Below are 13,158 nucleotides of genomic sequence, written 5' to 3'. Positions count from 1 at the left end.
GCTGATAAAGACATACCTAAGCCTGCATAATTTATAAAGAAAAAGGAGTTTAATGGACTCACAGTTCCATGTAGCTGGGGAGGCCTCACAATCATGGTGGAAGGCAAAAAGCACGTCTTACATGGTGGCAGACAAGAGAGAACGAGAGCCAAGCAAAAGGGGTTTCCCATTATAAAATCATCAGCTCTCGTGAGACTTATTCACTACCATGAAACAGTATGGAGAAAACTGCTCCCATGACTCAGTTATCTCCCACCGGGTCCCTCCTACAACACATGGCAATAAAGGGAACTACAATTCAAGATGAGATTGGGGTGTAGACATAGCCAAACCATATCACTGGTTAAAAAAAATAAATTATTCTAAATGACCTACCTGGAAGACTCCATCACTGGGTACCCTGAGGTATACTAAAGACCCACTTGGTAACTGCCTTAAAAATACAACCACTGGCTGGGCACCGTGGCTCACGCCTGTAATCCCAGCACTCTGGGAGGCTGAGGCGGGTGGATCACGAGGTCAGGAGATCGCGACCATCCTGGCTAACACAGTGAAACCCTGTCTCTACTAAAAAAAAAAAAAATACAAAAAATTAGCCGGGCGTAGTGGTGGGCCCCTGTAGTCCCAGCTACTCGGGAGGCTGAGGCAGGAGAATGGCATGAACCCAGGAGGTGGAACTTGCAGTGAGCCTAGATCGCGCCACTGCAGTCCAGCCTGGGTGACAGAGCCAGACTCCGTCTCAAAAAAAAAAAAAAAAAAAAAATACAACCACTTACCTCAGCATACTGTGCTACTGTACTGAACTGGCTTCAACTGCATAAACTCTCCTAGCTCCAGCCTGTACAGCAAAAAATGACAGGATTCCTGATCCACAACCAACATCTAGAACCACCTAAAAGGAAAGAAGACAAAAAAAAAAAAAGTGTGAAAACACAAACAAGGGCTTGGCTACTGGCACAAAGCCAGCTTTGGGTGTTGAGGTCAGACTTATTATAATAACACTAGCTTTGATGTTTCTAGTGGCCTTACCTTGGCAAGGTTATGAATCTTTGTGAGACTTGTTTTTCTCACATGTTAAATGGGGTTAATAACAAACACTCTTAGAATTGGATATAGAGATTAAATAATATGAAAGTATGCAAAGCACTTGGCACATAATTGGTGTTTCACAAATTATTGCTATTATTATAGTTTCTTTGTAACATGGATTGCTTTGAGGATGCTTAGGGCCAAGAGAAGTAGTGTCACAAATGGGCTTGCTCCACCAATTCTATCAGCATAAACAAATGAAAACTGTGGCAAATAACTTTTGGAATGATATACCTAGGTTTAGAAATCACTGAAGATAGTCTTGAAAAATTCAAAAATGAAGGGTGCGCTTTTATACCAGGCCCTCTCCATAAAGCTGGGGAGGTTTCTATGGAGGGTAGGAGCAGATGAAGGTAGTGAAGTGATGAAATTTGTCTTCCACTCTCTGTGTTCAGACCTGGATCTTAGATCAAGAAAACCACCATTTACTGGCATAAAAAGGCCAACACTTAACCCTGCATGCAAGGGGTGGATGGTATGTGGTCAAACCCCCTCCGCAAGCACTGCTGGAGCTAAGGCCTGAATCTCAGCCTGATCATTGAAATTTCAAGTTACTGTATTTCTGTCTCATTGATGCCTTTTAGTCTCAGCATCTTTTGGCACTAGCTTTGAACAAGACATTTTCCTTGGCTTTACCTCCTCACAATAACAATATGAATAGACAACATTATTATGCCGATGTAATAGGAAAAGAAATAAACCCTGAAAATCGGAGACATCGAACAATCACCTCAAGTTCAGCTGGCAATAAATAGGGAGGCTAAGAGTTGACTCTGAACATGTTTGCCTTCATGCTCATGTTTTGTATTATAATACATCGCTTGCTGACATTCATCTTCTATAAAACTGACATTTCAACACAGCAATACCAATTAGACAACGGTTGACAAGGAAACAAAGTAACATGTTTTGTTGGAAAATTTAGAAAAGTTAAAAAAAATTATAGCACGAAAAATTTGCCAAAAAAAAAGAAATATTAAGGGGTGTGTGTGTGTGTGTGTGTGTGTGTGTGTGTGTGCATTTTAACTGCAATATCACACTGTGATGACACAGATACTGTGCCATTATTCTAAGAGAACATGCTGTTAGTAATGGGTTCACAGTGCTCACTTATATTAATCTGGAGCTGTGGCTGTATTCCATACAGTTTCCTAGGGTTTGGGTAATTAGGAGCATTACCAATTTAAAATGTCATCCAGGCTCCAAAATTGGCTATCAGGCTGTCCATACTTCTAGAAATTTTAGTATTCTCTTTTCCTCATCCTCCCCAGGAAATACATCATCTTCATGTGGCCACGGTCTGTTACAAGAACACTCACAACTGCCATTTAAGAAATGGAGGCTGTTAAGTTGGAGAATGCAATCCATGGTCCCAAAGAAAAATGTACTACATTCAGAAGAAACTTTCTAGAACTTTCTTCAATTACAAGTACAACACCCTAGATTTCAAGTTCAGCCCAAGGTATGGATGCAAAGTTAAGAGACAATGGAAATTGCACCTGGATGCTCTGGGAACAGGTGCCCTGGAAATGTGTAAATGAAGTTCTTTATCTAATGTATTAAAATGGCACGAAGCACATCTTAGAGCAGTGTTTTCCAGTTCTCGTGATGCTGCAGACTAAAAACTAAAGGAACATCTTACCATTAGCAGAGAGATGGGGGAAAGGAAACAGGGAGAAAGAAAAAGAGACAGAGATGGGAGGGAGCCTTATGTGGTTGGTTAGGCTTTTGGAAAATTGGTCCATTTGGTAAAAAGATACTTTAACAGGCCTAGGCCATATCTAGAGAAGTAGTGACAAATCATAAGTTGAGAAAATTTTCTAAAAATGCAAAAGCCAAAGTAACTTTAATCATTTGGCTATTTCAAAACAGAGTTAGGCCTTGAAAAAGAATCCAATCCTTTGCTAGCACTGTCCAGATAAGTCCATCTGCTGCCCACTTATGTGGATATTAAAAAATCTTGACAAGTAAATTTTCAGTCATGCAATGGGAAGAGACAGTGAGGAGGTAGAGGGACATCTCCCCTTCTCTACATAAGCCATGCAGCTTTGGAAAACAAAGCCTTGGAGGACCAGGGATAAATTCTGTGGGGAAAAAAAAAACTAATAGTCAAAGCAAATATTTAGGCTCTAATGGAAATACACCACCTCAGCCCTTTCCACCTGTGGTTTCCAAGACTGTGGAAGAAGAAAAGTCATTAACATGGGTAATTCCATTATGCTTTCTTACGTAGCACCTTAGAAAGCATTGGAGCTGCATCTAATTGTATTTATTTGTTCTTATAGAGATAATATTGAGCTCATTTCTTATTCTACCATTGGTAGATCATCACAGAAGTGGATATATTTCAGGAACTTGGCAGACATTAAGTTATACTTTCATGCTCTGGGAAAAAATATCTCCCCTCAGGCAGAGGCAAAATAGAGTAACTAAATATCCTTGTATATGTAGAGCAGTTTACAGTTTCCAAAGGATGTTTGCCTGACATTATCTATCAGATCCTCATGCCTCTCGGGAATACAGAGTACATATAGTTTTGTGCCCATTTTATTGATAAGCTGAGGCTCAGAGATACTAAGTAGCCAGCCCAAGTAGGTAGCATTGGCAGAATTGGGATGAAAATCCAGCGTTTAGCTCTTTGCACCACTCTTGCTCTCTTTTTGTGCAGAAAAAAAAAAAAAGAAATGAGTGAAACTGTGAAGAGATGCATATCTGGCCATGTCACACTTCTAATAGTTCCACACATCCGGAGGAGAAGAAGGAGAAGGTCTCTCTGGTACGTTGTCCTTAGTCCTGAGCCATCCAGTAATGACTGACCTTTCTGGCCTCTTCTTTTGTACTTCTCTCCCTTCTTCCACACACACCCTGGGCTAGGAATCATGTCCCTTTACTTCATTCTGTGCTCCCTCATGAGCAATTCTCTGTGGCAGTGGGAGCCATTACCCCATACCAAATGTTCACGCTCTCTCAGAATGCAGCTGCCGGGAAGCAGCTGCCTACCCAAGACTACATCTCTCCACCCCTTTGCATCTACTTGCATGGCCAGTGGAATGTGAGGCGAAGTGATGAGTGTCACTTCTGGACCAAGGTGGCTAAAGTTCCAGCATACATTCCCTGCACTGAAGATGAAAACAGCCTGAATCTCTGGATCACCACTTTGGGAAGAGCCACTCAGAACGCACTGGACATGTCATGAGCAAGAAATAAATTTTATTATGATAAACAACTGAAATTTGGGGATCATTTTAGTAGTAGTTGGCATCCACTGATCAATACATTTCCCCTAGATAACATTCCCTCCTCTCATTTTTCTACCTGGGAAACATCCTTCCAGACCTAGCTCAAATCTCATAACTCAGGGATGCGTTCCCTGATTCCCCAGTCAGGGTAGGCTGGGCCCTCTGGCACCTTTGCATGTCACTCTCTAACAGCACTTCTCACAGGATATGACAAGTAGTTCTTTACATGGTTGTCTTTCCTGCTTAGCCTGTGAGCTTACCAAAGACAGGAATCACATCACCTCTCAGAACCTAGTGAGCACAGTAGGAAATATAAAAACCATTAATAAATACTTGTTGCCTAAATGGCTGAATGGGATGGCCCAAGATAGCAGTCTTTTAATTCCAACATCACTTTGAAATATCTTTGGAAAAGGCCTATGACTTTTGTCTAACATTTGGACTCCGGGAATGCTCTTGCATCACAAGGCAGCACCCAAAGAGGTTGAGCTCGGGATGCCCTTGCCTTATTCAAGATTCACAGCCTATGATGTTTCACTCAACCTTCCATGTCTTCTGCATTCGGGCCTCTTTCTTATTTCTTGGCCTCCAAGTCACCCCATGCATCTGACACTTTTCACTCTTGATCTTCATGATCTCTACTCTTCTTCCTTGACTATCATTGGAACACGATCACCCTTCTGACTAGCTGAGGTAGCCTTCCGCCAGGTCTTCGTGCCTGAACACAGGCCTTCTTAGAAGACTTTAGGCTCATTCCTGCCACAGGCCTTAGTACATACTGTTCCTTTTGCTTGCTATGCTCTCCATTACGCACAATCTGCTTTCAGTCTGCGGTCATTTTCTTTCACCTACTCAGTGACTATTGTGCTGGATATTTTCTATTTGCTTCTCCAGATCTATCCTCCACTCTTCTCATCCTGGTCTTTGGCAGGAGCCTGATCTATATAGACTGTTACAATGGCCTTCCTTGCCACTGGATTCTAGTTGGGATACGTCAAGAGAAATGACAATAGGAGATCAGAGGGGGTGAGGACAGTGAGGTCAGATTATTTATTCTTTTGGCTCCCTTTCTTCTGTGTCTCCATGGATTGTGACTTTACTGAAGTCACAGTTCCTGTTGGGCTCCCATGTCTTACAGCTCTGATATTATGTCACATTTCCAGTAACTACCTTTAGGTCCAGATAGAATAACAGCTCCACGTTCTTGCTGGTAACAGAGTGCTTCACTATCCCTCCTTTATTCTCCTAACTCTGCCTACATCTTTGTAAATAGTCATGTTATTTTTAACTCTCATAAAACACCCTGTGTGATGGTTAACACTGAGTGTGAACTTGCTTGAAGAATACAAAGTATTCATCCTGGGTGTGTCTGTGTGGGTGTTGCCAAAAGATATTAACATTTGAGTCAGTGGTCTGGTGAAGGTGGATTCACCCCTAATCTGGTAGGCACAATCTAATCAGCTTCCAGCAAATATAAAGTAGCCAGAAAAACTTGAAAAGGAGAGACTGGCCTAGCCCCCCAGCCTACGTCTTTCTCCTGTGCTGGATGCTTCCTGCCCTTGGACATCAGACTCCAAGTTCTTCAGTTTTGGGACTCAGACTGGCTCTCCTTGCTCCTCAGCTTGCAGAGAGCCTCTTGTGGGACCTTGTGATCATGTAAGTTAATACTTAATAAACTCCCTTTTAGATAGATAGATACATAGATAGATACATAGATAGATAGATGCATAGATACATAGGTAGATTATATAGATATAGATATGGATATATTTCCAATTAGCTCTGTCCCTCTCAGAGAACCCTAATACACCCTGTCATGTGTGCTGTCTGTCTCCTGCAGGGACCCTGGCTGTTAAACCAACTCATCCTTAAGGTCACAAACACCTCCATCTTTTAATCATCAGTGTAGGGAAAGTATGCTGGACCATTAACCACCTTGGCCCAGAAGTGACACTCATCACTTCCTCTTACGTTCCATTGGCCATGCATGTAGGTGCAAGGAGGTGGGGAGATGTCGTCTTGGCTAAGTCACAAACATCTCCCCTGGTCTTTGCTGTCCCACCATGCTAGGTCCTCCTGTTGTATACTTTCTTATCAGCATCTCTTCATACTCTTTCTTCATAAATTCACCAGAATTATAATTTTTCATGTAATGAGTGATTATTTGATTAATATCTGCTCTCTCTCCTGGATAGTAATCTTCATTAAAGGAGAGACCCCATCTGTTTCTCACTATTGAATCTGAATGTAGTACAGGATCTGGTGCACAGTAGAGACACTCACTAAATCTTTATTGAACAAACTGAGGAATGAAAATATCCCTCACTACCACAAATAGAGGACAGATTCATGATCCAGAAAACATGGTAAAAATCTGTTACCTTGCTGAGAAGCCACCTTATACCAGCATAAGTCCTCTCCAACCTAGTTAAATTAAGAATCTTTCAAAGGATGACTTTCTTTTGACCTTGCCATATTCTCCCTATATTACCATCCAGTTACGTCTTGTGGACAATTACCTTCTAGAGAGGGAATTCATCCTCAGCTCCCTGTTGGATACACAGGCAGTGATGGTAGACATGGCTCTTTTTTGGCTTATACATAGTGGCACCCGAAAATAGTACGAAATCCCTGGCAGGACTAACTGGGAAAAGTCAACAACTGGTCCATGTAATCGTGGCCAAATGTCCTGGGAATTTATTGGTAAGAAAAGTTTTAAAAATATTAGAAAGAAAGAGTTATCATTTTGCTTTCTGAATTATTTTAATTACATGTTCTTGTGGCTTCCTGGGCAAAGAAATCCTGCAAAGTACTTGGACAGGGCTTACATAGCTCCAAGTAGATTCAAAACTATTCATTTGGATTTAGTAGGTTAAAATTAACAAGGAATATATAGATCCTTATGAAAGCATGAAACAAAATTACCCTTGAATAAAAGAGCAAAAATAAATACAGTCATCTGTTGGTATACATGGGGAATTTGTTCCAGGAATCCCCTTGGATACCCAAATCCTTGGATGCTCAAGTCCCTTATATAAAATAGTGTGGTATTTGCATGTGACATATGCACATCCTCCTGAATACCTTAAGGAGTCTCTAGATTACTTATAATACCTAGTGCAATGTAAGTGCTATGTAAATAGTTGTTGTACTATATTGTTTAGGGAATAATGACAAGAAAAAAGTGTCCATACATGTTCAGTACAGACACAACAACCCATCTTTTTTCCAAGTATTTTTGTTCCACAGTTGGCTGTATCCATGACGTAGAACCCACAGAAACAGAGCACACGAATATGAAGGACCTATTGTATCTACTACTTCTTGTATACTTATTATATGCTATGCCTGTTGAGTACTGTGTAGGCATTACCTTTTAAATTTGTGATAACAATGATTATTTTCTCCATTTTGTAGATAAGGAGGCTGAGAATCAGAGATGAGATTTTTTAAATTATCTAAGTTGAATCCTAAACTATTAGCCACTCTCTCAACTTCAATTATTTTTTTATTTTATTTTATTATTATTATACTTTAAGTTTTAGGGTACATGTGCACAATGTGCAGGCTTGTTACATATGTATACATGTGCCATGTTGGTGTACTGCACCCATTAACTCGTCATTTAGCATTAGCTATATCTCCCAATGCTATCCCTCCCCCCTCCCCCCACCCCACAACAGTCCCCGGAGTGTGATGTTCCCCTTCCTGTGTCCATGTGTTCTCATTGTTCAATTCCCACCTATGAGTGAGAATATGCGGTGTTTGGTTTTTTGTTCTTGCGATAGTTTACTGAGAATGATGATTTCCAATTTCATCCCTGTCCCTACAAAGGACATGAACTCATCATTTTTTATGGCTGCATAGTATTCCATGGTGTATATGTGCCACATTTTCTTAATCCAGTCTATCGTTGTCTCAACTTCAATTCTAAATTATTATTTGTTCTATTCAGACTAGAGTAATACTGGCCACATTTAGTCTTATTTTTCACTCCGGCTTTTTATAATTGTCTTCAAATATGAAGGTTTTGATTATCCCACAATTGGTTCCTCAAGTGATATCAGTTATTATTTACTAATTCTTCTTTATTTTTTGAGCACATCAGTGGCTGCTCTGAATTGCAATACCTGTTATTGTTGTATGCCTCATATTCCTATGTTCTGTGTCCTACTTCCACAGCCATCACTCCTTCCTGCCCTCATTTTATTCCATCTTTAGTCAGCTCACTAGACAGCCCAAAACCACATGTGGCTCAGGCTCGGGCCCAGTATCATGTGCTTCATCATCACTGTTGGCTGCCACAGGTTGCCAACCCCCATAGACTGCATCCAGTATCCAGATTTTCCAATATCCGAACTATGGACTGACAGGTTAACTGAGCAACTTCTGGGCAGTAACAGAAAGAGGAGGCTGCACAGACTTTTGCAGTGCATCGCATCTCCTACTCCAGCTTTTATCAGAGAAGAAAATGTCCAAAGCATCTCAAGGACTACAGAAGACATCCTTTTATGGCCTTTGCAGCTTGGACTTAAATCTTGTTCAGATACTTAGCACTTTCATTATGGCGGGAAAATTCTGCAGTGATAGCTCCTCCTAAGACAGAACTCTACATCTGCTGTGCGGTGAAACTTGCTTGCACCCAGAGGGTTGCCTGTATTTAAATAATGCAGAATTAATGCTTATGAGCACATTTTGCTTGGTCTTCTGGCAGAGGACAGAAAAACTTATTACCAACCTTTTAACCACCCTTCTACCAGTTCTGTAACTATTTTCCTCTCTAATTAGGGAATATTCAAAACATGTGATCATGCTTAGCTTATCTCCTCACAATTAACCCTGCTTTAGACCTGAGCATGATCACTCAGCTCTAGATCCTTAAACACTCCTTCATTCATTCACCAATGTGCCAAGCACTGCCAGGTGCTGAGAATGCAAAGATGAATAGAGCAGGACTGTCTGGGAGGAGGAATAGGCATTAATAAAGAAGTACAATCATGTGCTACAGTGACAATAATAGAATTATATAAGGGCACAGTGTGAGCAGAAGGACAAAGAGGCTACTTTACCGCAGGGTCTGGAAAGATTTCATTGAGGTGACCTGGGTACTGGAAATTGAAAAGTGAGTCAATATTGTGCCATTTAAATGATGGGAAATGCAGGAGCTCCAGGAAGTATGGACAAAGGCATCTAAGAATGATAGAGCCAGTTGCATAAGGAAGGCAGTAAATTGCATCAGGAGCATGATGTGAGTATTAGAGGTAGAAGTGGGGCATGGTTAAGACATGAACATGGCAAGAGCAAAATCTGGAGAAACTGGCAGATGCTTGATCATAAATAGTCTTTTGTGCAAGACTTGGCTTGATTCTTCAGCAAAGAAGAATCATCAGGAAGTTTTAAATAGAAGTATTATTTCATAGGATTATGTCATAGTTGCATTTCAGCAACATCATACTAATGGCATGGATTGGAGGGCCACAACATCAAAGGTAACAGAACCTAGTAATTCCTAACCAGCATCAGTCCCCTCTCCCTTCCTCCTTCCAATCAGAACTTCAGTTTTATTATTTACCCTCCTGTATGTGGTTAACCATCTGCAGATCCAGGGAGGGGATCTTGATTGGTTTAGGGCAATCGTAAGTGGTTCTATTCCTGTTGCCAGTGATGGGTTTAGGCTTGGGGATGTGATATGACTTTCTTTATGAGTCTACTGAGAAAGACTTCTTGGGAAAGATTTCCTCCCTCTTAAAGAGACGCACAGAAAAGATGCCTCCTATTTCCTGAATGTGGTTAAATTTGGATGTGATGCTCAAAGCTCAAAGTAATTGGTTAAAACAGTCAAAGGTAATGTGACTTCATGGATTAAAACACCATGAAGTCGCATTACCTTTGACTGTTTTAGCCAATTCCAGTAGGGATTTTTCCTATTTCGAGTCAAAGATATCTTAACTGGTACAAGCAGGAAAAGCAGTTGCAAAACTTTTGCAATACTCCAGGAAAGATACAATAAGAATGAGAGCTAGGGACTTGCTGTGGGACAGGAGAAGTGAAAAGGTTGCAGAAATGCTGAGACCATTGAATCTAAGGGATTTAGACTTGAAAGGAGACTAAAAGTATAGATTGACTCCTAGGTTCCTGGCTTGAGTGGCTGGTTATAATGCCTTCTGGTTTTGCCTCATGCCAGAAGAGAACACTTGCCTTGCTATTTAGCAGAGGGGTCCTAGAAATCGCTTGCACTGATCTTTGAATCCTGGAGCTGGGTTTTATGGCTGCTGCTGCTGCTGCTGCTGCTGTTGCTGCTATATTCACTACTGCCTGAGGAACTTGTTGCAATGGTTTCTTCTAGGTCCTCATATCGTTCATTAGCACAAAAAACAGTGCACAATTCGTTTGTGCCATGTGCTTCCTATAGTGGAATTCCCTTGTTTCTGTCAAGGCAGAGAAAGCACTGCAGCACCTACTTGACGCTCATGCATGTGTACCCTTGAAGTGTAAGGGAGTTAATACCCAGTGAGGGAATACTTTGACCAATGGGAGATGGCAGCTAATGAATAAATCATTTTCCCTTTCTCCCCTTGGAAGAACTATTTGAGGATGAAGTAGCTTCATGTTGCCCCTTTGAAGATGTCCTATGACACCAAGCAATCAGTTTTTCATAAAGCTGTGGCCTGCTCAGTAATGTACTGCCTTCCACTTGCTCTCCCTCCTTCTCTGCCTCACTCTCCTTTCTCCTACTCCTGTTTTCCTGAGATTAATACTCCCTGATAAAGTGCCAGCCCAGAAGCCTTTGCCTCATGCTCTGCAATTTAGGGAATCTAGGCTAAGAAATTGGCGGTAGTTACAGGAAAATCAACATGTTTATTGACATTTCCCTGTGATTCTGTCTTTTTCTGGGTTTCTGGAACTTCTCAATTCCAAAGCTAAGCCACCACTCTGAAGTTAAAGTGGACATGCCAATACTACAGACTCAGGAAATTAAGTGAAAAGAGGATTTAGGCAGAAGCTGTAAATTCATCAGAATTTTTCTGGTTCAGTGCCAAAAAAGACCAGGGTCTAGTACACTCAGCCCTCAGCATCTGTGAGTTCTGCATCCAAGGATTCAACCAATACATCGAAAATATTAAAAACAAAACACCCCATAAAAATAACAATACAACAATTAAAATAATACAAATAAAAATACAGTAAAAATTATTCATATAGCATTTACACTGTATTAGATATTAATCTAGAGATGATTTAAAGCATACAGGAGGATGTGCATAGATTGTATGCAAATATCATGCCATTTTATACAAGAAACTTGAGCACCCACAAATTTTAATTTGGGGGGTATGTGTGTATCCTAGAACCTCCCATGGATACCAAGGGATGAAAATACAATATTTTAAAGAGCTTATTATTTGGTTGCTTCATCCAATTGAACTGCTTTTTAATGATTTTATCCTCTTTATTTACTTACATTCTTAGCCTGCAAGCAGACGTTAAAACAAAGTCATCTATATTAGATATCACTATGTCGTACAGAGCCTTCTATATAAGCCTTTAGAAAGTCAGTAGTTGCCCCAAATTGGCACTTCATGGCACTGTCTTAGAGGAAGAGTGAAAGTGTTGGAAATTCAACTCTAGGAACTTTCTAAAATGCTTTGTGTTCAGTGGCTAGGCAATCCACCAGGCAGAAGTTAATTTCAATGAAATCCTATAAGTGAAGTATTAATCCATCAAGTCCCTCTTTTTTCTAACCCCCTCCCACGCACAGCTGGTGCACTGAGAATATCACCTTATCAACCTGTCCCTACCTTAATGAGTTTGCAAAGGTAATATATAGTGCCATTTACCAAATATTTCTGTTTCTTCTTATGGGCAGATGTAGATTTGCATTTCCCTGCTTTGTTGAAATTAGGAGTGACCATATGACTTGCTTTGGCCAACGTAATGTAGTTATAAGTAACACTGGCCATTTTCAAGTGGAAGATTTAAGAACTAGCTGTGTGATGTGCTAGGTCCTCCTTTCCTCTACAACAGGAACTAGTAGTGCTTTTCGTGGAGGCTGTTCCATCAGCCTGGGTCCTGGAGTGAGAATGATACAGATTAGAGAAATAAAGCTCTGTTGGATTAAGCCGCTGACATTTAGGAGTTGATTGTTACAGCAGCATAGCCCTGACTCACAAGCCTGGATAAGCTGTATCTTTGAGGGTCCGATGATTTCATGATTTCTGATTCTGATTCCCCGGTTGTGTGTGCAGCATTCCAGAGCTGTGCTGAGACTCTCCAAGAAGTTGCTTACTAAATTTTTCCAGCCACCATGTGATTAAGTGTTTTTACCGCAATTTAAAATTAACCTCAAAAAGATCAAGGTCACATGTCGCCATCTTGAAAGGACCAGAGATGTGCTTTGAGTGCAAATATCTTGGTTAGAAAGCCACCTATTGCATTGTACCCTAAAGCCCTCAGCTTCCTTTTTCACAATTACCCTAAAAATCAGTCTGTGACCAATGCTTATTCACAGTCTTCTTGGCTCTCCTGGAGAGCTGCACTTTGCTTTCATACCAAATGAAAGCATTTCCTTTTGCTGACTCTGGCATCTTTCTCTAGTAACCTTTCAGGAAGCAAATCTACTCAAGCTCAGGATGCTGGCACAGATATACTCCTGCTTCACTCACAGGCAGAAGATCTGTTCAGAGGGTCCCCTTTGGGCTTAAGGGACCAAAGAGATCAGTTAAACCTAGACTCATTTTCTATCACTTTCTCTTTACCTTTATTACAGAGAATTAGTCTCAGAAATGAGTTACTGTGATATCTAACTTAATGAAACTAGTCTCTATACTGC

General features: G+C 40.8%; 1 pseudogene; it reads right to left on the bottom strand.

Annotated features, from left to right (window-relative positions):
* Positions 1 to 13,158, bottom strand: part of LOC100614879 (histone-arginine methyltransferase CARM1-like) — a 267,533-nt pseudogene that overhangs the window by 84,881 nt on the left and 169,494 nt on the right.

The sequence above is a fragment of the Pan troglodytes genome, chromosome 11 (assembly GCF_028858775.2).
Source record: "Pan troglodytes isolate AG18354 chromosome 11, NHGRI_mPanTro3-v2.0_pri, whole genome shotgun sequence".
NCBI lineage: Eukaryota > Metazoa > Chordata > Mammalia > Primates > Hominidae > Pan > Pan troglodytes.
The sequence above is the reverse complement of the archived record's forward strand: the minus strand, read 5'-3'. Positions and strand labels throughout refer to the sequence as shown.